Raw genomic sequence first — 11,867 nt, forward strand, 5'->3', positions numbered from 1 at the left:
GGAGTACTCACCGAGCAATCGTACGATGCTCCCAAGTTCTACTGGGCAGTTTTAATGTTTGTTTGTATGTATGTATATAATAAATGTATATGCACCAGACTTTATTTTTATGTGTTTAAATTTTGTGGGATTTTTCCAATGAATTTTCTTATCGGCTAGATATAAATAAATAGAAAATGTGTTCAAAGATATTTGAACAATCCTTGCTGACGTGTAGCTTCCCATCTTAAACCAAACCTGATTAATTGACTCTATTAGAAAGCGCAAGGCAAATGCCCTCAATTGAGGCAAAAATCGCGTGGCGTATCTTATGTATCTACTTCCGAGTGAACATAGCAAAGGCCGCCTTGCGCAGACTTATTAATCACTAAGTTCAAGGTCCTTTGAATCAGATCACAAAAGGTGTACAGAAAAATTAACCTTACCAAAACTGTAGGGTCGTCCCCACAGACAATCAACCAGCAGCTTTTCTTCTCCAGCTACCCCAACAGGTCGTTACAGCAATGCGAGAGCACCACCTTGTGGCTAACTATTTACAAACTAAAGGCCCGTCCACATAGAACTTTGGCATTGCGTTGGCGTTGGCGTCGCTTCAACAGCTGACTATGAATACATGAATTCAAATGCGGCCGTCTACATAGCCAAAAGTCGACAACGCTCACGCCAACACAAAGCAAAAAGATGGCCAACTCTCAACTCGCTCGTCAGATGTTGCAAATAAATAAAATTATGTGAAATATTTTTCCTTTTTAATCAAGTGCGGGCAAGAAATATCGTTTTTAATGCAATTATTGATATGAAATATTGATTTATTTGTCGTTAGTATGTTAATTTAGTGGCCCCAGCATTCGCTGCCAAGCGTTCATTGTAGCAGGCATACTTTTAACGTGCGTTCTGTCAAACCAACTCCAACGCCAAAACCAACGCGAAAGTTCTATGTGGACCGGCCTTCAATACTTTATTATTAACACCTTACCGTACACTGACCTCAACTTATCCAGCCTCAACTCAGTTCACCTCGCTTTATTTGAGCTCACCTCACTTCAACTCACCAAATCTTAGCACAAAAGAACAACTCACAGATAATTTTTATTTCTGAAAACTCCGAAATAATCCCGAAAATCGAGAAATAGTCTCGAAGACCCGAAATATTTCCAAAATCCAGAGGTATTCCCGAAAATTCCGAAGTAGTCTAACAAATACCAAAATGGGCCCGAAAATCGAAAAATAGTCCTAGAAACCTGAAAATCCCGAAACAATCCCGAAAATCTTTAAGTAGACACTATGGTCCGAAGCAGATTCGAAAATCCCTAAATAGTTCCGGAAATCTCGCAACAGTTCCTAAAATCCTAAAATAGTTCCGACAATCCCGAAAATTCTTAAAATCCCGCAGTAGTTTCAAAAATCTCTATGTAGTTCCGACAATCCCCAAATACTCCCGGAAATTCCAAAGTAGTCCCGAACATCCCGTTGTTCCCAAAGATGTCCCGAAGTAGTCTCCATTTTGCTGAAATAGTGCCGAAAATCGCGAAATAATCCCAAAGACCGGAAATAGGCCCGAAATTCTTTAGTTTTATGCTGAATAAATAATATTTAGAATGTAATCAAATCATACAATTTACCGTTCCCAAACCGGAGGCTTCTTCTGAGTCCAGTTTGCATGTAAAATGGGCATCAAGTGGAAGCTTAAGCTCATTCCTCGCTGTTCATAGTACAACTTTCCGCCTTTTACTTAAATATTCCAAGAGAAGCGGAATCTCCGCAAGAATGCTTCTTTATGGGAGGATTCATTACATTCTTCTATGCTTTTGTAGAAGACTTGCCAAAAATACTTCTTGATCTCGGTTGTATGGATATCACTGCACTGTTTCATAAATTTCCCAATCCAAGGTTGGCTTGGTACTGAATCGAATTCTACCTCCATCTCAACTCATTTATTGCTTACCAATTTCTTTGACTAAACTTAACCTCCATGCTTAAATTTCCTTAAGCTGTAGCGTGGGAACTTTGACAGTAGGATGCTCCGCCATATACTCGTATTTTTCAGCATTAACAATTTCTCTTACATTTCATTTTCAGATAAATTTCCTCTTCCTTTTGCTACTCATCACCACAATCAGTCGGCCAATTGACGGTTTCCGTTTCGATTCCACCAATTCATGCACCGTGCAGACACCGAAACTTTCGCGTCGTGGACGAGCGCAAATACTCGCCGCCATACCTTGCGACCTAACGCGGCAAGCCTACTGTCATCTACCGGGCTCTGCATATCCGTGGCATGCAGTACATCGATTCGTACACGAAAATCATGGACTCATGAAACGAATGTACGGCGATGTGCGACATATTTCGGTGCTGCGCGACGAGATACTCTACAATGAGATCGATGTAGATGATGTTGAAGATGCTGCAGAACGTTATTCGAAACAGCCGCATAGAACGCGTGCGGCCAAGTATATGCATGCGGAAGGAGAAGAATATGCGGGTAATAAAAACAAAGATGTGCTGTTAGAACCACATTTTCGGCCGGTTTCTACAACGACGACGACAACGACGGCAATACCGGAAGTGGGGAAAGAAGCGAACATACAGGGGTCTAGTGAAAAGGTGGAAGCCAAGATGGATGAGGAGCAGCCTTTGAAACCTACGCATCGACGAAGAACAAATATGAGCTTCAATGGGGGCGGGCATAGACGGCGCATTAATGTCTATGTTAATCGTAATAGACCAATACATTCCTCTCTACGACGACGCACAACTAAGATCACCACCACGACAACGACTACGGAGGAACCGAAATTGTCGGGTGAAAACACTAGCGCAACTAGTGAAACGGTGCTGCATGAAGAAACCATACTCGAAATACCCGAAGACGATGGTAATCTCGCCTCGAATAGCGTTTACGAGATACCCACCTCACCGGCCATGACGCTGCACATGGGTGACAATATACAAATAATTGAATCGCCAAAACTCGGGCACCACACCCACAACTGCATTAGGACCTGCACACAATGAAGCGCCCGACTCACCGGCGCCCGTCGCACCCACACCTCTACAACAAAATCCAGCATACCATACGGAACAACAACGGCCTGCACAGCAACAGGTAACGCATAATCTCAAATTGCAATAAGTGAATGGACTACAGCCAATATTTGTTGAGGGCGATGGAAAAGAAAGTGCGACATTAAAATCAAAACCGGCCAATGAAAGTGAACGTACTCAAAGTGCCACAACGCTCGCTCCCAAGCTAGACAGCAGTACATCAGCTCAGCAGTCGAACACAGCCGCCGCTGATGATGCAGACATCACAACGGACGCCGATAATGGGACAACGCAATCAAACGGCGGCGGCGCAACTAGCGCAGACATGAACGCGCCGACAGCTCCAACAGCTGCAACTGCAGTGGCCACAGACCCATTCGCGGCATTAGCAGTACACCTTAGCAACCAACAGCACGCTTTTTATGAAAATAAAGCCGATTTGCCACCCATTACAGTGTTGAGCGAGCAAGCGGTTGTGCCAACAACAGCCGCCACGAAATTCACCTCAACACAGTCAGAGTTATCTGCGGCAGCTAAACCTACAATAGCGTCAAGCACTGCAACAACCACCGACGCGAAGGAGGAGCAAGCTCATGCTGAACAGATTGCTGGCGAGAAATTTCAAAGACCACAATCGGCGCCGCCACAGACAACACCGTCCGCGGCTGCTGCTGCTGCTGCTGCGTCTACAAAACCGGTGCTGCGCGACGGCCAGTTATATCAAGATGCGCTTAAACAGGAAGTGAAGATCGGTCCCAATATGCGTGGCATGTAAGTGGTAGAGAATAAGAGATTGCATTAGCAAGGAAATTAAACAAGCTTAAGCTTTACAATCACATCTTGATTCCTTTCTCCCTTTTTTTCTCTTTCCAGCAACGCCTGTCCCGTTAAGGAGGAGGTGGTTGCACCATTTTGGGCAAACAATACCCGCGGCGAAGTGCTGCCCTGCTCAATGTCTATCCTTTCGAGCAGTACGTGCACTGGGAGAAGTGCACACAGGAAAATCGTCAGATGTACTGTCGTGACGGTTGCCGCTGCGAACAGCAATATCGCCTACATCGTTTACTCGCCTACGATCCGCACAACGAATGCCGTGGCATTTTCTCCGATTGGTTTCGTTTCCCGTCTTGTTGCATTTGCAAATGCTATGGGATGCCAATGGAGTTTCGAGCCACATCACGTAGCCCTTGTTCCGAGCGTATGGATGATTTTGAGACGGTAGTGGAAGAAACGGATTTTGATGATGATGGCGCTGTGAGTGACAAAGAGCTCGTGGAATCGGCAGAGGAGCAGCGATCACGGCATCCTATAGATGTTGCAGAGCAACTAGTACGACCGGCGATCTACGAACATGCTACTGAAGACTGGTATCGACCTAAAGAGGAATTTGATATTTACGAAGGTTAATAATGTGATGATGTGATAAAGGTGCTTAGTTTATAGTGGGCCACAAAGCTCCGAAGATTTCGCAGCTTAACTGGCAAAGTGAGCCCTTTTTCGGGGAAGATAGAAGTCCTGGTGCTAAATTGTAAGCGTCCTTCTAAAGATTCAAACTCGGCAGTGAGGTTGATAACTACGTGCATATGTAGTAGTGGGCAAGTCGCCAACGCGTTAAATCAATTGTAAATATAGTTTTCAGATATAACACTAACGATATTTAAACCTTTTTACCACGAGCGAATGTACCTTGAATACTTAAAGGCGAAGTGCTCACATACAAACATACACATATATGTATGTTTGTTTGTTGTATGGCATATGCCCACTTTGCTTGAGTTTATGTATATGTAATTTGTATATAACAAGTAGATATATAAATATATTATAGGACACATCATTTTTATATATACTTACACGAGATAGAATAAAGCTGTATAGCTATAATTTTTATGATAAAAATATGATTAATTTTATATATTATTATAAATTCTAAATACATATATCGTGGGGTGACAGGTAAAACTCATTAAGTACACTAACAAAGAATTTGAGATATTAAGGTTTTAAACACTTTTTAACGTCAAAATTCAACCAGACGCTCTAATATCTTCAAATTTTCATGGCGTTAAATCTAGAGAGGTGACAATACGGCTGCAAGCTTATTTTTTTAAGAACTCAGCCATAATCTTCGTTATTAACAAACCTGTATTTAGTGACTTTTTCCTGTCCAAAAATTTGTTATAGCTTTGTAAAAAATTAAAAAATAAACAACTTTAGCATTCAGAATTCCCTTTATTAATGTAAATACATGTGCACAATTTTAATTTTCATCTGATTCGTTATCGCTTCTTTCGAATAAAGGCAAAGATTCCCTTCCGGTAAATGTTGTTGATGGCAAGTTCTTATACCATGGCACCATTTCCTCTGGTATTTGTCCGGCATTGCAAAGTTTTATAAGATCTGCTTTTTTTGCTGCAGATATCGGAAGCATCGCTTCATACGCAGGGCTCAGATTAGCAGAACGCGTTCGAGGTCGACCTCTCCCTGCACTGATATTTATTTCTTTGTAGTCACTAGTGTAATCATATCTGTAATATATGGTGTCAGGTTTGGACTTTTCCACTTTTATGCATTTAATTTTCAGCCAAGAAACTTTTACGCCCTCTTTATCCTTGTTACGGTTTTTTATTGTTGCTAATGCCAATTCGTGTAAATTGTAAAAATCGTTATACGTAAGCATATGTACTTGATACTTATTTGTTCGCTTTCTTCTAGCAGATTTGAAAATTTCAGCCCAATCATTCATGCAAAATGCAGTTTTATGCCGTTTAGCGACCTCTATTGCTGAATGCATAGAGTCACACTCCATATATGTATGTCCTGATTCTAGAAACTTAAGTTCAATTTTTACTAAATTACTGGCAACATGTAAGACGTGTAGTAATACTGCAGCTACTTGCTGATTTCGATTTTGGCTGCCACAAGTATCGCAAAATAAAGATATTTCCTTTACCGTGGCAGGCAGACTTAGAAGAAACTTATACAAGATTGAGCCTATTTCGTTGCTTCCACGTTTGCCATGGAGTTCGTTCCACGTGAAGCAATGCGCTTCTTCCCCATCTCCAACATAAATAGTTAAATTATACACGCATATTTTTCGCGAGTAATAAAATAATGAAACATCTGAGCTGGGAATATGGAGAACTCTTTGCAAATCAAAGGTGCAAGTAAGAAATGAAGGATCCTCCTTACATCTTTGTTTATCAAAGCATTTTGCTTCATTGCATTCGCCTTTTCTAATTAAATGCAAGCAATATTCGGTTTCAAGTTCCTTTTTTGTTTCAATAGTAGTCGCCTTCTCATACTTATAGTACAAAGCACAAAGATCCTTTTTGGGTTTAAAAAATGAGTAATTATAATTGTCGCAAAATATCCGTCTATATGTTTTTTCGTTAACTGGAGAGCAAATCATATTTTCTGTGCAAAAATCGTTTTTATATAAGTCATGCATTTTTGAAATAGTTAAATTTGAATCTAGATATAATTTTTTGGTAGACTGTCTTGAATAATGGGATTCCATTACAGGAAAACTCTCAATATGTTTTTTTACAAGGGCAATATCGTTTTCGCTGGTTTTATTACCAGGAGCTTTGTGACCTCTTCTATCGCCGTTATCATAACACCCACTTCTATTACGGCCTCTGAAGGCTGTGTTTATTGGTCCGTTGGAAATACACAATGTCTTCTCGAAAAATTTTGCACATACACGTCTTCTGCCCTTATCGGTTTCTAAATAATATGACTTAGATACGGAACGGGCTCGCTTAGATACTTTTCGCCGTTTCGGCCCTTTCATAGTAACATATTTGAGAATAAAGTCCTTTTGTCGATTATAATTAGCAAGCCCCCAGTACGATTTACAAATATCTAATCTGTCTTTATCTGAGAAGTTGCTATTGCATTTAAAGGCGCAATTTGAGCAATTAACTTCCCTTGGTACTTTAGCGAGACATTGTTTGTATTTATTTTTATAGGGTAGACATTTGGACCGTCGTGACTTAACAATATTTACCTTCCAGGCGCGTTTGTTGCTTTTTTTTCGCCTAGTTAAGTTATGGGCACTACTAACCTCATAATCCGAAAATTCAGATCCGCTACTTGATGGTGAATAGCTCGTGTCAGAGTATAGACTGAAGGTTTCATCACTTTCGCATTCATATGGCACAAGCTGAACAGTCTTATCCATTTTCTGTTGAAATTTGTATGCATTCAATATTATCTTTTTAATTACACAGCACCACAAAAAAAAAGTGTCGGGGTGGGGGATCAGACCACCCTTTCCCTATGTACTTTGATGCGCTGACCACGCATCTGGTGTCCGTTTTGATCCAGCACGTCTGGATTTTTTTCTAACCTCAAAAACCATGTCAAATATTTAGGGGTATAGGAATATTTGACATGTTTTTGTAGGTTAGAAAGAAATCCAGACGTGCTAGACCAAAACGGACACTGGATTCGTGTTCAGCGCGTCAAAATACATAGGGTAGGGGTGGTCTGATCCCCCACCCCCGACACTTTTTTTTTGTTTGTGGGGCTGTGTTATTAAACCAAGTTCTATTTTGTGAGCAGTTACTTACCTATTAATTGCTCTTTCCGATTTTTACTTAATTAGGGATGAACCTTGTCAATGTTTAATTTTGCAAATATTTCCTTTATAGCTTATTCCGGAAGTATAAGAATATTGCGGTCACCAATTATTCCATTGAAGGTTGAAATTGCTTTCATTGATTTAGCTTTTAAATTTTTTAGCAAGAAAAAATTGTCTGTCAAATGTCACCAACTACAATGAAAAGCCAATATCGATGGCAAGAAAAATTCATTAAATACGGTAATGAGTTTTACCTGGCCAAGTTTTATACAAATTTTTAGATAATGATATTTTAATTTTTGCAAAGGCCGCCTGCTCTAAGTTGGGCAAATATTAAATCATTTTTCAAAAAGGGCAGTGAAAAATAATGTGATTTATGCAAAAAACGGGGTTTTTCCAAAAACTGTACTTAATGAGTTTTACCTGTCACCCCACGATATGTACTTTAAATATACATAGATATGTACATATCGTCCCCTCAATATAACAATAGCGTATGTGCCCATACGCCATTATTTTTTTATTGCATATTTAGAATCTCCATCATTGATTCTATGTCTGGTCAAAATTTCGTCAAATTCTACTTCCACAAAGTGGGTCAAAATGTCATTGGAAAAAATGGTGTATAATTTCTTGTTCAAAAATTTCCTTCAAACAAAAAAAAAAAACAAAAACTTTAAACTCGATTTTCTCAAAACCCAAAAAAAATTATACGCTATTGTTATATTGAGGGGACGATATTATATATTCTATGTAATTAGCTATATAAATAATAAAAAAAATATATACAAAAAAATATCGATTTGAGGTCATAATAAATAAATAAAAATAACGATTGTGATTTTGAATATCTTCGCAGGATACTTTTAGTGTCGAATCTAGGACTTTACTACGGGGAGGGGTTTTAGATTCTTAATCTTATCACCTATTTGACTTTAAGATAGTTATCAAAACCTATTAAGAAGTATCTTTCGCCAGCAGGTATAGCTTGTTCTTACCTTTATGGCCAAGGATATGATGGTGCTTCAGCGATTAGTGGTGAATTCCATGGTACCCAAGTGTACATATGATTGGATTTTCCTCTTGCCATTTATGTGCACTGTGCTCCAAGATATGAACACAGAAATCGAGTAAGAGATGTCTAGAGACACTTGAGATATGAAGGGAACACTTCTCATCGCTTTTTAATGGCGACTCAGGTGGCGCGTTTGATGAAGAAGAATCCGTACCAATTCCTCTACTCTACTCTACCGTTCCTCTACTTGACCAAGGCTATGTGAGAACAGCAATAAGGCGGCTTAAGATAAACAACAAGGCCCGCGGAATCCTCGGTATACCAGCTGAGCTGTTTAAAGCCGGCGCCGAAGATGTGGTCTGACGCATGTGCCAGCTAATAAGCAGAAATTGGTCTCAGTGTACTTTTGTCCTATCTACAAGAAGGCAGATAGCACCGTTAGCGCCAATTATCGCGGAATAAGCCTGTGTGAAAGACTGAAGCCCTTGGCGAATCAACTGATTAGATCTTGTCAGTGCGGCTGCAAACCAAACTGGTTTTAGAAAAGGCGATTCGCTGTCGTGCGACTTTTTCAATCTGGCAATCGGAAATACTGCGGCACCATATACAGCTGTAGAACTATACCGCTGGCGTATGCGGATGATATTGACATCGTTTGCCTGAGACCCGGGTATTTCAACGCATACACATAAATACCACCAACAACGTCAGCCTGAAGATAAAGCGAAGAATAGCTCTTGCCAAGAGGTGCTAAATACTTTGGGCTCTATACGCATTTGAAAAGCAGAGCCTTCACACCACGAACAAAAATTACGCTCTACAAATCTCTTAACACGCCCGTCCTTTTATATGGCGCATAAACATGTACGATGTCGAACAAAGATGAGAAGTCTGTGGGGGCTTTCGATAGAACTATTCTACGCAAGATCTATGGCCCTGTTTGCGTGGAATTACCAAAAAACAAAGAAAAACGATCAACTTGATGCTTCGTACTTTGATGGACACCCAAGTGGCTTTATGGGTACTTCAATGCTGCTAGTTATCAGCTACTGCTAACTAAAGGGTTTTGTGCCGCGGCGAAGTCAATCAGCCTCTCTCCCGCTGCATGCCCTATTTGCCCGCGAAGCTCTGTTCTAACAGCCTGGCCAGGCAGCGCTCATTTGCTTCTAGCAGACAGCCATTGTTAAGTGGGCGGAGGTCGTCAGCGTTTTTACAAATAGCGATCCACCCTCGGCAGTCAATGACAATCCTTCGACCATGAGAAAACTTCTCACAGAAACCATTTGCGGGTAGTGTCGATGAATTCGGCGTAGTCCGATTGTAGGCAACTCTTAAATCGAAAAAAAAATTTGCAATGACCTATGTGTGGATGTCTTCATTTCTGAATCGTATTAAACCTGATGACAGTGTTTTATGCCATTTTTCTTGCATAAAAATGCATAGGAAGAAAGTTTAGTAGCTCATTGAGCGCTCTGGTTGCAGCCGTCTTCGTTGCTTCTGATTTTAGTAGAGCTTTAGCCTTTTACCTTTTTCTCAACAAACTACTTATTCGTAAAAATAATTGATCTTCCCACAGCAATGTATATCCAGCGACAGTCTTCAGCTTTAGTAGGAGTATAAAACCGCTGTTGCAACCCGTTTCATTGCTGTTATGTAGGTGCCCAATTTTATTTCCTCTTTATTTAAGGCCTACTACTAGATTGTCAGAGGTTTTAGGCAAGAATCTGATTAGACCGCGCCAAACATCTCCCTTTTCAGTCAACAATGTAAATGTGGTCTGAAAATGGGTTTCCCCCGGATACATGCCAGTTGTTTTTGTTGTTGTAGCGGCACTACCAAGTCTTACTTAAAGCGGCTAATCCATCAATCGTTGTCGTCAAGCTCAACTAAATAACGGTAGGCCCAGGAAACGCGCTGCTTCGACGTGGTCGGACTAAATGGTGAAGGGTGTTAGCTTGGTGGATTCGAGGGAGACAGTGAAAAGTTTTTGGTGATGTGTAGAGAACAATCACAAGTCCGGAATTTGTTGGGTATGTCGTGGTCGAGTCTAGATAAGTAGGAGTTAAGCCTGGCACAGTAACTGTTCGAAAGTTGCGCACGAGCTAAAGTTTATCGTTACTAACCAACTACACCATTCGTGGGTTGGGAGGGTGGTATGACACTCTTTATGGACGTTGTTTATGGCTTTTCGGTACACTTTCAGGTCTAGTGGTTGATTTATATATGTCTAGATCTTGTCAGTGATTTAATAGAAATGCCTTCCGACGTAGCTCCATAGGAGACCCCGCTTCTAAAAATTTTCTGTTCGGAGGCTCCTTGTGATAGCAGCCGAGCAGTAACTCAGGCAATATCAAAAGTTATCTCGTTGCTGTCCTGAGTGCATTGCTCTGACAACAACATTTCATTGCTTTGTGCCAAGTGCGTGCGATTTGAAAACTTTCTTACGGCTCAGTACCTTATTGACAATTGCGGTTGTGTGCGCAGGGAAGTACAATAACCTGTCACGGGTAACCCCGGACTAATCACCGTCGGAATTCTTATTTGGCGCCGTCCCTGTCGGAATTGGTATGATGCCCGATTCCAGCTCAACCTCCTTGGATCAGATGATGAAAGAGTCGCCGTTTATTTCATGGGGGATAGGATTAGGCTCCACGCCAATATCGAGCAGCATGTGAGAGATCAAAGAAACTCTCTCCGGTGGCTGAGTTAGCTTGATGTAGACGTTAAACAGTAGGAACCCCATGTTGAGTTCTCCTTGGTTTCAAGGTATGATCCCGAGACCGACGACTATCGATCACTCAAGTATTTCGACAGCCACCGTTTTAATTCCTGTAGGAGAGGGAATGCCACTTTGTCTTCCAGCATCGAGGAATGCCGAACGGTGTCAAACGCCTTTGATAAGTCTAGCGCTTAAGATAGCGAGTTACCGGAGAGTGATAAAGATGTAAAGTGCCGTGGTGGTCCTGGGCATTTTATTGAAGACATGGTAAATCTCCACTGGTGTCAGGCGACATGTATAGAATGGGTCTCACGAGTCTGCACTCCTGGGGAGAGGACAGTAATAGGACGATAAGACTCCCATTTGTTGCCTGGTTTGAGAAGTACGAACACCCTCACCGATTTCCACAAATCAGGAATTACGAGTTTTGTCATTGGCAGGCTGAGGACCTTGTTGAGATATTATATTCCCATCGGACCCATCTTTTCAGCATTAAC

General features: G+C 41.1%; 1 pseudogene; it reads left to right on the forward strand.

Moving 5' to 3' along the window:
• LOC118741997 overlaps nucleotides 1-4,711 on the forward strand; it is a 50,067-nt pseudogene extending 45,356 nt beyond the window's left edge.
• The last annotated feature ends 7,156 nt before the right edge of the window (nucleotides 4,712-11,867 follow it).

The sequence above is a fragment of the Rhagoletis pomonella genome, unplaced genomic scaffold (genome assembly GCF_013731165.1).
Source record: "Rhagoletis pomonella isolate Grant_MI unplaced genomic scaffold, Rhpom_1.0 Rhpom_scaffold_00006, whole genome shotgun sequence".
NCBI lineage: Eukaryota > Metazoa > Arthropoda > Insecta > Diptera > Tephritidae > Rhagoletis > Rhagoletis pomonella.